At 40.9% G+C, this 13,304-nt stretch overlaps 1 long non-coding RNA gene across 6 annotated transcripts in view; it reads right to left on the bottom strand.

Annotated features, from left to right (window-relative positions):
* The window catches only part of LOC138988923 (uncharacterized), a 376,732-nt gene that overhangs the window by 160,734 nt on the left and 202,694 nt on the right, over positions 1-13,304 (bottom strand). The window lies entirely within an intron of this gene.

Here is a 13,304-nt window from a genome sequence, read left to right as displayed (position 1 = left end):
GAAGAGGACGACAGAGGATTAGATGGTTGGATGGCATCACCAACTCGATGGACATGTGTTTGGGTAAACTCCAGGAGTTAGTGATGGACAGGGAGGCCTGGCATGCTGTGGTCCATGGGGTTGCAGAGTCAGACACAATTGAGCGACTGAATTGAACTGAACTTCTGTGGGTTACATTCATTTTACTTAATAAAGTCAACTCTAGAAAAATGTAGTCTTGAAAGACTGGATTATAAAAAGTTATTCTGATTGATTTGTTTCAACCAGAGACTACTGCTCTGTGTAATTTGATTTTTACACATCATAAGGGAAACATAAGAGCCAAGTCCAATGTGTTACATGTCTGGAGTCCCTCAACATGTTCACATAGAAAATGAGACAGTGAACCATGACTCAGGATAGGCTAACTGCTGTCAAAAATATATAAATAAAAATATGCAATTAAGCCCATTAGAAATGGATTTCTTGCTCAAGTAAGGTTTCCCAGAGAGAGAAACTGACTGGCAGAGCAGTCCTCCTCTGTGTAGACATTCTGGCATGTCAGGGAGTCTGACAGAGGCTTTCCTTTCATTCCTTTTAGAGCCTCTGTGGGAATCCCCACCATTCCAGGCAGCAGGAAGGAAACAAGAGCATAGAGCATCAGGGGAGTTCTTGGGGTCGGTCTTTTAAGTAGTATACATCACTTTCACTCATATGCCTTTGACTTAAACCCAGCCACATGGCCAAGTCTAGCTGCTAGAAAGTTCTGGAGATGTAATCAGTGGTGGCCAGGACTTCCCAGTGACAACTGTGTGCTACAGAGGGGAGCACAGCCGTCTAGTAGACAGTTCGCCATCTATGCCATAGCCCACAGCCAAGCTCTGTCAGCTACAGTGGGGTTCCCCAGTGTCTGGGATCTACGGCCTAATGACATGAAGTGGAGCTGATATAGCTAGCATGCACTGTGTTCAGTTCCTGATCTATATCCTCTCAAAACTAGATTCTTCTTTTTTTAAATTAGCCCAGTGGGCAGTGAGAGGGTGGGGAGGAGGCAGCCAGCAGTTAGGGCTTGAGTAGTCAGGGGATCCCTCTGTTGCATACTTTAGGGCCATTCTCAATCTGAAAAACTGTGAGGTGGTCAACAACTGTCATCCTTACTGTCTAATGTGAGCCTCCCAATGGCATAGCAAAGCAGGTAAGAGTGCAAGGAGGTCAGAGGCTCCATCTAAGGTCCCCTGGACAGTGAGGACTAGATGCAATTCCTACCCTATGAGCTGTATCTAGTATCATTTCCCCGATGGCTCACTGCTCCCCTGGCACTTGTTGCTGAACTGCAGCTGTCCAAAGGGCATGGAAATGAAGACCTTTCCAAGAAAAGGGATTTCTTGATTTATGGCCAGTAGTAGTGTGTGTTTTGACTGCTACAGAAACTTTTTGTAGCATCACAGCTGAAAAACACACGCCTGCCAACCTTTATTGTGACAGCTGAGTGGAAGAAAAGACCTTTGAATTGAAGGTAATAGAGGAGCCAGGAAAATTTAAACTAGGATAAGTTAGTTTGCCGACATTCTGGAGACACTAGAGCATAAGCAGGATGCTGGAGAGAATGTTCCATTCTATTGGTTGGTCAAGTAGACAATGCCGTTCCATCCCCTCTGAGACATGGAGGCTGCAGAGACCCGTTCCCTGGAGGATGGCCAGGCCCACAAGCCCTGAAGCTAGAGGTGTACTTTCCTGTTCTATTGACCATGCAATGGACTCAAGGTCTTTCTGGTCTTCTTGAATTAGAATGAGACACACATCTTATTCTACTAAATCTTCTGACGAAAGAGGAATGTTCTTATGGTTACTAGGCCACCCCTGGCCAGGCTTTAAGTCACTTGGAAACACAAGTAATGCCCTCCATGAAGTACAGAGTAAATCAGAATCTTCCTTTATAAGATCTTACAGGTCTTTAAAAACCTCACAGTGAACATGTATATTACAGGGTAACACAGTAGCTTGGGATAACATTTTCCTGACACTGATATAATTTAACCTTTTTACACTGAATTACCTTTTTCAGCAAATAGTGCTAGAGTACCTGGATATCCATTGGCAAAAACAAATCTTAAAGATCAATTTTAACCTAAATCTTATATAAAAACTAACTCAAAACAGACCATAGATTTAGCAAGTCAATATAAAACTATGAAACAAACCAGAAAACAAAAGAGTAAATCAGAGGAAATCTTTGAGAAATAGGGCTATGCAGACTTGACATTAAGATTATGATCTATAAAAGGACAAATTGATCAACTGAGCCTCATCAAAATGAAACAATGTTTTTATTCTGTAGAAGCCCATACATTGAACATGAAGTGACAAGCTATAGAAAGAAAATATTTGCAGACGACATATGTGACAAAAGTATCCAAAATAAAGACTTCTCAAAAGTCAACAGAAAACAATACAATTAGACAATGTGCAGGAGACAAAGAAAATGAAGTGACATTTCGGTGGAAAAGATATGCAGATGGCAGATAAGCACATGAGAAGTTGTTCAACATTATCAACTGTTATAAACACAAACTGAAACCCCAATGAGGTCACATCACACATCTGTCAGAATGGCTACAATTAAAAAAAAAAAAAAAAGTAACAACACCCAAATGCCAGCAGTGAAGCAGCAGGAATGGAAAATGATAAAACATTCGGGGCAGGGGGCAAGAAGTGTGACAGTGTCTTAAAAACTAAATATTCAACTACCTTATGACCCAGGAAAATCACCCCTGAGCATTTGTCCTAGGGAAATGAAAAGTTAAATCCATACAAGAAGCCTGCTACGTGAATGTTTCTAGCAGCCTCATTTGTAATATCCCCAAACAGGAGTCAGCTCAAATGTCCTTTCAGAGAATGAAAGTTCAAATAAGTTATAGCATATATATATACTGTGGAATATTAGTTAGCAATAAAAAGCAATGGACTACTGATACACACAGAAACTTGGATGAATCTCCAGAGAATTAGCAAAAAAAAAAGGCCAATTTTGAAAGGTTACACAATGAATGATTCCATTTGTATGAGAGTTTTGAACTGACGAAATTTTAGAAATGAAAGATCGTGTGCATGCTGAGTCACTTCAGTCATGTCCAACTCTGGGTGACCCTTTGGGCTGTAGCCCACCAGGCTCCTCTGTCCACAGGATTCTCCAGGCAAGAATACTGGAGTGGGTTTCAATGCCCTCCTCCAGGGGATGTTCCCAATCTAGGGATCGAACCCAAGTCTTCCACACCTCCTACATTGCAAGTGGATTCTTTACCCACTGAGCCATCTGGGAAACCTTGAAAGACAGATTAGTAGCTGCCAAAGGTTCAAGACTAGAGGAGGTAGAGAATGGGAACAGGAGACAGTGTGGCCATAAAAGAGCAAGGGGAAGTAATTGCAGTTGATCAATATCTTGACTGTGGTGGTGGAGACACAAGTTTATACAGGTGACAAAATTGCATAGAATTTAATACACAGAGACAAAGAGAACAGAACACATACAAATAACAAGTGCAACTGGGGAAATCTGCAGATCAGTGGCTTAAACAAATTTGACTACCTTGGCTGTGATTTTATACTATAATTTTTCAAAATGTTATCACTGAGGAATAAAAGAAAAGTATACAAGGGATCACTTTCCTATAATGGCATGTAAATCTGCAATTATTTCGATAAACAGAAACTTCAACTAAAAAAAATGTCTTTTGCAACCCACTCCCAATTTAGCTTCTTCTCACTTCTCCCATTACCCTGTAATTTAAAGAACCTCGCAAAGAAGTCAGAGGAGGAATATCCGATGTTTCTAAATGAGGGTCTGCTCATATTTGCAACTTCTTCTGGGTTCTTTATCATGTGATGCACAGCCTCTGCCAATTAGCAATTTAAATGCTTGCAGATGGACCCAAGGGCTTGCTATCTCAGCGCCGCGGGTATCACTTAAAGTCAAATGTGTCCTCCCTGGTACCTGGCACCCATAAGTCAAAGATGAGCTACAGACATCCCCATATGGCAAACGGGTGATTGTTTATAACCCAGTCACAAAGGGGCCTATAAAAATCCTTCAAGCCAAAAAGAATACAGGATGACAGCAGATGGCCCTATCCTAAAATGAAGAATTAAAGATGTTAAGCAGAGCAATCAAACAAAAGAACATAAGTGATCACAAAAGGGAAGCCAGTCTTTTACCTCTTCAGCTAGATAAGGGCATCGCTCACTTCAATTCCATTTGAGCCCAGCAACCACGTCAATCATAAGACAGGTTAGAGCTTCATACAACACCTTAAAGAGATACTCCCAGGCTACTGGAGGGGAATCATGTATTTTGCTCAGTTCTCCATCCCCAACAAACAGAGGGATCACTATTTCCTACAATAGCATGAAAATCTACAATTATTTTGATAAACAGAAACTTCAATTGAAAAAAAATGTCTTTTGCAACCCGGAAAACAATGGAGTGTTCACAGGACCCAAAACCCTGAATTTACACGTGAAAATGAACTTGTAGATAGATGCCTGGTAGTTTGTTAGAGTTCCACTTGGACTTCTTTAGCAGCAAGATCAATAGCATTATGAGGGTGAGGAAGGTGGAGGTTTCATCCCAGTGTGTGGGCAAATGACGCCTCAGTGGCTCCAACCTCGTCTCCACCATAAGCACCACCAGATAGAACATGACCTCCATTACCACAGTATCTTGGTGGCCTCATCCACTGTCCCTGGGCTGCAACAGGTGAAGGACTAAGGACTTCAGATGCTAAATAAAATTTTGAAACTCTCTCCTCCCTAGGTTAAGGAGCCCAGCCCAGCTAGGAGGCTTTCACAGAGGTATGGGATAGTCTGAGCATCATTCAACCAGAATTTGGAGGACTGCATAAAACAGAGAGTATGCTTGGCAAAGAGCTTAAGACAGGAAATTGTTCATAAGCAAGAGTCCAAAAGGTCAAAAAACACACAGCCCAAAAGAAACGGCGAGCACCACATAACAACGTCAGAAATCACAGTATCAGAGAGATGAACAGGAAGCAGTAGGCACGGTATAAATGGCAGAGGGCCATGAGCTCTTACTGGGAACTGACCTTCTAGACGGAGCCATCTTGGTGCCTGCAAATACACTGTGGGCGGAAAGACCAGCTGTAATACAGGACCAAGAAGGCAGGGGAAACATGGGAATAATTAAAACTAGGCAAAACACCTGTATGCAAAACACCAGTTCACCTGTTCACTGAACTGCGTACACCTGTGTGTTCAGTTCAACTAGTCATTGGGAAGTACCAGACTCAACAGTTTTAATCACTTAGGAACTCCAGCCATGGTCTCCTCCTAAGTTCCACTGTGAGTTCCTAGACACAGCTAAGTCACAAGGGAACAAAAAGATTAAGACGGTTTCAACACATCCTCTCCAAATTAAGTGGCTTCTTGTAAAGAATCAGTTTTCAAATCTGCTATCAGGTTTGAGTGGGAGAGTAAATTCCCAGAAAATCATGTAAGTGGATGAGTATATGGTGACCCTGTGTGTGTGCTCATTCAATTGTACCTGACTCTTTGCAACCTCATGGACTGTAGCCCACCAGACTCCTCTGTCCATGGGATTTTCCATGCAAGAGTACTAAAGCTGGTTGCCATTTCCTACTCCAGGGGACCTTCCCGACCCAGGGGTTGAATCCGCATCTCCTGCATCTCCTCCACTGGCAGGTGGATTCTTTACCATGGAGCCACCTGGGAATCCCAACCATGACCCTACTAGATTGCAAAAACAGGTACACACAGAAAGTAATAATATTTGACCGGATGAGATCTGAATGTTAGAATGATATGGCTAGCAGTGAGTGGGCAGTAGGTGAAATGTTTGGCAGTCTGCACATGGCCAGGCTGGCAGAGGAGGCAGGCTCTAGGATGTTCTTGTCAGGACGCAGTTCTTCAAGGCAGATACTGGTGACTGAGGCAGTGGAAGAAGGCAGCATTAAAAGATTCCTACGTTTCTCTCACTGGCTCTTGGGACAGGCAAATATCTTCAAAACAATCATGGGTGACAAAATATTTCTATTCCCTGCAGATAGAGATTTAACCAATTCCAGAACAGATATTCCCCAAAGACAAGAAGTCTTAGCAGAGAGAAATTCAAAGCAAGGATATAATCCCATTGAGCACTCATGAAAAAAATACTAGTCACCTTATTGTTCCTTCTGGGTAGGTTTGATTCTCCAAGGATATCACCCTGTGCAATGAGGAAATTCATGTCTATTGTCATGGGACCTGAGGCTGAGTAATAAATGGCACAGTTACAATGAATCAAGCAAATGGGCACCACTTTAGAAAGAGATAAAGAAGTCAAGAATTACCAAGAGTGTAAAAAGAGGTTTATCATTATCATAGACTCTTAATTTTTATCAGCTCTCCTAATTCAGTGCTTTCTAAATCATTTTTAAAGAAACAGTAGTCTCTTCTGGGTCACATGAGGTGTTGATGCTCAAATTTAAAGCCATACTCTTTATCTAAGGAAAAGAAATAAGTATAGGGTTGACCAAAAGGTCCGTTGGTGTTTTTCCATACAATGCAACAGAAAAATTCAAGCAAACCACTTGGCCAACTCAGTACATTATAAATGAGCTGATTCAATCAAGGCATTACTACTCTCCCTTGAAGGAGCTGCTTAAACAGAAGAAGGTAACTGTTCCATTTCCTGTTTCACATTTAAATTGCTCTGCCTGACTGTCAAGGTCCCTTATTATCCTACTTCTTTCTAACTCTATTTCCTTATCCTCACTCATAGCTACCCATTCTGTGCTACCTGTTTTAGTCAAGTATGTGTGAGTAAAGAAAAACAGAAATATTGTCTGCTAGTTCTTCCAAATGAAAAAGGTTCTGTATACAGAAGACCATTTTCTTACGCAGAGTAAGACATCCAACAGTAGAGTAGAAGGGACTCTGGAAGACAGGGCTGGCCACCGAAATCTGAAGAGCTGGGCCAATCACTGATCTCAGAATACATCACTCTTTTCCCATCAGCAAATCAATTGGTGCCAGGTGGCCATCATTCAGACATGGTGGACTAAGAAGTAATCCAACATGGAATATGGATTTTGAAATGTCATAAGATATATACTACTATGAACTATTACATCATTTTTTCACTAAGCATATTCCATGGGATTTAAATCAGGATCAGTGAGGAAGAAGTACATGCTTGAATAAATTTTGGAAAAGCTAAATCAGACCATGCTGCAGCCAATGGGGTCGCAAAGATTCAGACGTGACTTAGTGACTGAACAACAGCAACAAAAATCAGACCAAAGTAAGTAAATTTCTCTCTTCAAGACTGCTCAGAGTTATTACTTTGTGAAAACAGACCGTGATTCTCCAGCATGGGAGGAGAGGGGAATAGCCATAAGAAGCAGTATGCTACATTTCCCACTCATGTCCAACTATGAAACCTTTGATATCCAAACATATCAACTATGAAACACTTTTGCTCTCTGAACATCAACAAGGACTACTGTTTCTTTAAAAATGATTTTGAACGCACTGAATTAAGGAGAGCTGATAAAAATTAAGAGTCTATGATAATGATGCTTGTCTCATGATCCTTGAGAAACCAGATCTGATAGAACCTGAAAGTCATACTTAAGCAAGCTGACCCTCACCAAAGTGGAAACCTACTGAGGGGCTACCCTGAAGATATATTAGACTGTCACAAAAGAACTAGGCTAAGGAAGAAGGCAAAGCCTGTGGAAACTTTCTGGAGAGCCAAAATTGGCAACTGTAAGGTCAGAACAAGGTGTAATAGAGGCAGTAGGAAAACCCACAGGAATTCAGATATGGGTGATTTTCCACTGATGTGGCTCTGGAAATCAAATGCAAAATGAGAGCCCCTGATTCCATATATAATATGCTACCAGGGCTTCTTAACATGCCAGGTTTATCTGTAGAGTAATAAGGAGACCACTAAGCTAGCTATGAGAACTAGATTTTCAGCTGACCCAGAGGTCTGCTGGAGCCAGCTTGCACTAGCTCAACAAGAGCCAATCATGTGCCTCTTTTCTCAATTCCACATTGAGTAAAGTCAGGTTGGTAGCCATAATGAAAACACTTACACTACAGAAATCGTTACACTTTACAAATCAGGGCTTTCTTTACTCCCTCCCGCCACCCTCCACTTCTCTCTCCAATCCTCCACAGACAACTGTTGATTAGACACCTACCAGGACACCACTGGCCATGATCTAGGTTTGTGAGATTGGATTTATCTGTCTTTAACTGTAAAGTCAAATGAATTCATTTTTCATCTTTTAGACTATAAGAACCCAATTAATTATGAACTAAAGTGAGGTATCAGACATATACATGATGAAGTTTGTATTCTCAGTACAAACTTTAAACATAAAAACAAATAGCTTTATAAATTAGATAATTCTTAAACACGTATTTTATCCATTGCAATAGCACCTGCAGGTTTAACAACTACTAAATGAGGAGGAAAAATGATATTTGATAAGAAAAAAAGGCAGCATTTAGAATAACTAAAACAATGACATATCTTTTGCACCCTTGGGAGTCATGGCCCACAACTGGGGAGCCAGTGGGACCCCTGAGGATTCTCCAAAATGGCCAAGAGACAGAACACCAGAGATATTGTTTAAATTCAGCTTCCCAGGTATCATCCCAGAAACACCTAATAAGAATCTCCTAATTTGGCCCACCCTTTCCTTCCTTAATAAACATAACCTACTAAATTTAAATATGGAAAAGAACCTCTAAGGACAGGCTTAGAAATATGTATGCACAGCAAATTCTCTAGTGATTCTTATGTAAACATGCAACATAAGAGTTCACCATATTGCTATACCTACTGGAATGAGCTTGATGGTATTGTATTTCATTCTATTACAAACATTCTATAATTCTGAAAGCCTCTTCAATCCACTCTGAGTAGACCCCAACTGAATTATCATTTTTGTTTCCAGAGACTTGTGGGGTGGGGAGTTGGGGAATGGAAACATAGCAAGAGCAGAGAAACCAAGAGGTGAGAAATCTGCCAACTATGCCTCAGGAGAAATGATTAAAGAACTAGAAAAAAAAAATTATGCTTAAAGGAAAAAAGTTTGAAACAATAGATCAACAATGCTCCCTAATTGGTCCTCATTATTTATTTCACTTTCTGTTTCCACTTAGGGAACTAGTCCTCTGTAATCTTAGATATAACTGTCAAAGTATTCCTTATAACTAGACTGACCTTACAACTTGTCATTCAAACTGGTATACTTAGAGAAAGAAGGTGCTCTTTGTAACTATCTTGGGCAGCAGGCATAAAGCCATGAACTTGGGTTGCCTCAAGTAAACAGAGATATAGCAATTCAATCTTACCTCTCAAGAATTTTTGCCCATTCACCCTACTTCTCCCTTTGAAGCCATAAACATCAGCCTAATTTCATTAGACACCCTTTGAAAAGAAACCATTATGACCTCCCTCCTGGCTCTTTAGCCATTTCTAACCTGGAATCTTAATATGTGAAACAGAAATCAAATGTGGTTGAAAGGGGTGATGATTCCAGACTCCACCTGACTACCTGCTGACCTCCCTTTGCCCCTTGGGATAGTGCACGAGCCACCTGCAACAGAACCCTAGGACTTAGTCATGCAAACTAAGCCAACCAGGTGGGCATCACCAGATGACCTTTCCATATTAAGTTTTGGAATCCTTGGATGACTCTGCATTTTGAATTCAGGAGTAGGATGCCAAGGGAGTAAATAATGCTCAGCAGGTTCATCGTTGTTGTTCAGTCTCTCAGTCGTGTCCAACACCACTTGGCATCCCCATGGACTGCAGCATGCCAGGCCTCCCTTTCCTTCACCATTTCCTGGAGTTTGCTCAAACTCATGTCCATTGAGTCGATGATGCCATCCAACCATCTCATCCTCTGTCACCCCCTTCTCCTTTGGCCCTCAATCTTTCCCAGCTATCACGGTCTTTTCCAGGATCACAGTTCTTACTTTTTCCATGTTAAAAAATTATATATTGAGTATATGTAAAATTGTTATATTGTAGAGTATAAAAAAATAACAATACAACTGACATCCAAGTAACCACTAACAAGTTAGAGAGAGTGTTAGCATAGTTTTGGAAAGTTCCTTTGGTTCTTCCCCTTCCCATGTCCCTTCTCTCACACAACCCCTCATCCCAAAATGTAACTACCACCTGGAATTTGTATAATTCCTTTCCCAGTTTGATGGAGTGTCTTGAGCTGAGGGCCAGGAATCTCTGGGTTAAGCAGGCAATGAGACTCCCACCAACACAGCGCAAGCAGCTCTCTGAACTGCAGAGCCTACCGTTGGCTGACAAGTCTTTGAGGCAATTTTCCTAGAACTGTCTGAATGGATGAATAAAGACCCTGGACTTGGCTATCTCCCAAGCTGATTTGATGTGGCTAATATAGAAATGCCAATTCCATACAGCTGTACAGAACGCTGAGCATTTTGACTAACAAACACGGGTGAATCTGGCACAGAAAACCTTCACAAACCAGCGATTGTCACACTGTTGTATGCTCATAAAACACATGTATACCTGTGGCGGATTCATTTCGATATTTGGCAAAACCAATACAATACTGTAAAGTTTAAAAATAAAATAAAATTTTAAAAAAACTGACTGTGATAGCCTTTTTAAAGAAAAACTGGGCTCGTTTAAATCAGGAAGCTAACTGGAAGCAGGAATTAACAAGAGAAGAAAATTGGAGAGAGAGAGATAATTAAGGTATGGCCCTACCCCTTCAGTTGTGTTTTTTAAACATCCTGTTTTGTCTTAGCGTCTTTGCACACATGTTGCTTAGATATTGTCTGAATAGAAGACAAATGCAGGGAATAAGCAAATTATGAACAAGGCAAGATGCTACTGAATTTCTTTATACCCAAGTGCTAACCTGTGTACCACAGGCCATTGGAGAATAGCATAGTGCCATGTAATGAGGGAGTAACTATAAGGCTAAGTGAGTTAATACAAAAGACACTTGGAAAGGGAAAGATCACTTTGGCTGGCATCAGAGAAATCTTTGCAGAGGCAGCAACCTTGGAGCCAGGCCTTAAAGGCGGGGTAAGGTATGAGAAGATGGAGCGTGAAAGTGTGTCCACACTAATAATGAAAACAACTGGCATTCACTGAGCACCAGGTGCTCTGGTTAGCACTTTATGTGCGTTATCTCTTTTCCTCTCCTAACCACCCTCTGAGGGAATAATTATGCCCATTTGACAGACAGGGAAACTGAGAGTCAGAGCTAAAGTAACTTGTCCAAGGTTACAAAACTAGATGGTAGAATTCAAAGCCAGGATATATGACTGAATAGCCAACAGGATGCTTCACTGCCTAGGTAGAGGAACAGCAGAAGCGGAAGCCAAGACATCAAAGGAAACAGGCTAATTGTCAAGGAGTCAGCATGGATTGGTCATATTGAAGAGGTGACCAAGTGTGGGTGTGTGGTCACGTCATTCCTCCCCTGATAAATCTTTAAATAGCTGCCCTATCCCTGGTGCCATGCACACAGAGATGCTCAAGACTGCCTGTTAAATTTAATTGGCAATGTAAACAAAGGACCCAGCATGAGAAGCCATGACATAATTGGGATTCTTTGCCTATTATATCTCCTACATGACTAATACTTTGAAATTTAACAGGGCATGAACAGGTTTATATGGGGTAAATGTCTTACATTTATCAATACAAGTTGGGAAAAGATAGGCTAACACAAGAATGAAGGTGTGCATAGACTCTTAAGAAAGTGTGAAGTCATCTTTTATTCCTTTTATTCATCTACTCATTCCATGCACATTTCCTGATGGGTCACTTTGTACGAGTCCCTGTGCTGGGGATGTGGGCCCATCTGAAGGGGCAAAACAAAAGGATGCAGGCTTCCACTATGCTGTATAACCGACAAATGCTGTGTAACAAATCAGAATTCAAGTCACCTCCCGTAGCATGTATGGAACAATGGGCATTTATCAAACCCGATGATGTACTGGGTGCTCTAAGAGATGATAAATATGTGAATATAAATATATGTCCTCAAGTGTTTCCAAGGGACGATAAACAGAAGAACAAAAAATTGCAGCCCAATGCAATGAGCGCCACTTAAAGGGGGTTTATACGCTAAAACAAAGATCTGTACCAAAGATATAAATTTCTGATCTGCATTTATTGAGTTCACTCAGAATAAGTTTAGAAGTTTCCTGTTGTTTTACTATGTTCACCTTGCTGGACTCCAAGGACCAGTCAGGTGACTTCACAGAAAACCTTACGGCTCTAGGATTCTGAGGCGGTACTCCCCCAGCTGTTGAGAAATCACGGCACACAGGCCAGAACAGGAAAGTAATACAAGAGTAACAGAACACAGGGGCAGCGCTCAGACTTCCTAAGCAGACCAGGTAACGCTCACTAAGGGTTATATCTCTTTTTTTTTTTTTGGACAAGCCACCAAAATACAAAACATTCACTTATGCATAAGCAGGTTAAAATTCCACTTTCACAATACTAAGGTAATTGCTTTCACCTAATTGCTAACTTCCAGTATTGCCAGCAGTGGTCCACTGAAGGTCAGATTACATCTAGAAAATGTAAGCTCAAGTAGTTACGTCTCATTAGTTTGTTACAAAACATAAAATAAAAAAATAAAAAAACCCAGAAATTCCAATTGCAAGTATTTAGAAAAACAAACCAAAGCTCAGTGATCACATTCAGGGAGGACTATAACAGCAAAGATAATTGTTTCATTAAAATTGCCAAAAGAAGACTCTGGTCTTGGGCTGTAGCATACTTGGCCATGTGATGTTATGCCAAATCACTCTTCCTGGGCCTCGGTTTCATCATATGTAAAAGAAGAAGACTGGACAAAAATTTTCATCTTCACACTGGGATATAAAAGCCTAACAATTTACGATCACAGTCAGGGGACGGCAAATATTTTGGCCTTGAATGACACCTTCAGTGGATTGGTGTTATGAGCTGCCTGTGAATGGAGAAAGATTCTGAGGTCCAGGCCAACCTCAGAGGGAAGGATCCAAGGGCTTTAATACAGTCTGCATGGGACAAGTGGGATGAGGGTCACACAAGAGCCATTTCTTTTCTAATTGAATCCTCACTTTTTTTTTCAAATGATCTCCCAAACTCATTTTATTGAGTAATTTTGCTCTGACAAAACTTTAGGGAAGTGTTATTACTAATTTAACCTCATAAGTTTATTTGCTTAAATCAAACATTTTCTACATAGCAGATCTGGAATTCAAATCCAGAGCAGTTGGATGCTTTGAAATGCCAC

Source organism: Bos mutus, chromosome 8 (genome assembly GCF_027580195.1).
Source record: "Bos mutus isolate GX-2022 chromosome 8, NWIPB_WYAK_1.1, whole genome shotgun sequence".
Classification (NCBI taxonomy): Eukaryota; Metazoa; Chordata; class Mammalia; order Artiodactyla; family Bovidae; genus Bos; species Bos mutus.
The sequence above is the reverse complement of the archived record's forward strand: the minus strand, read 5'-3'. Positions and strand labels throughout refer to the sequence as shown.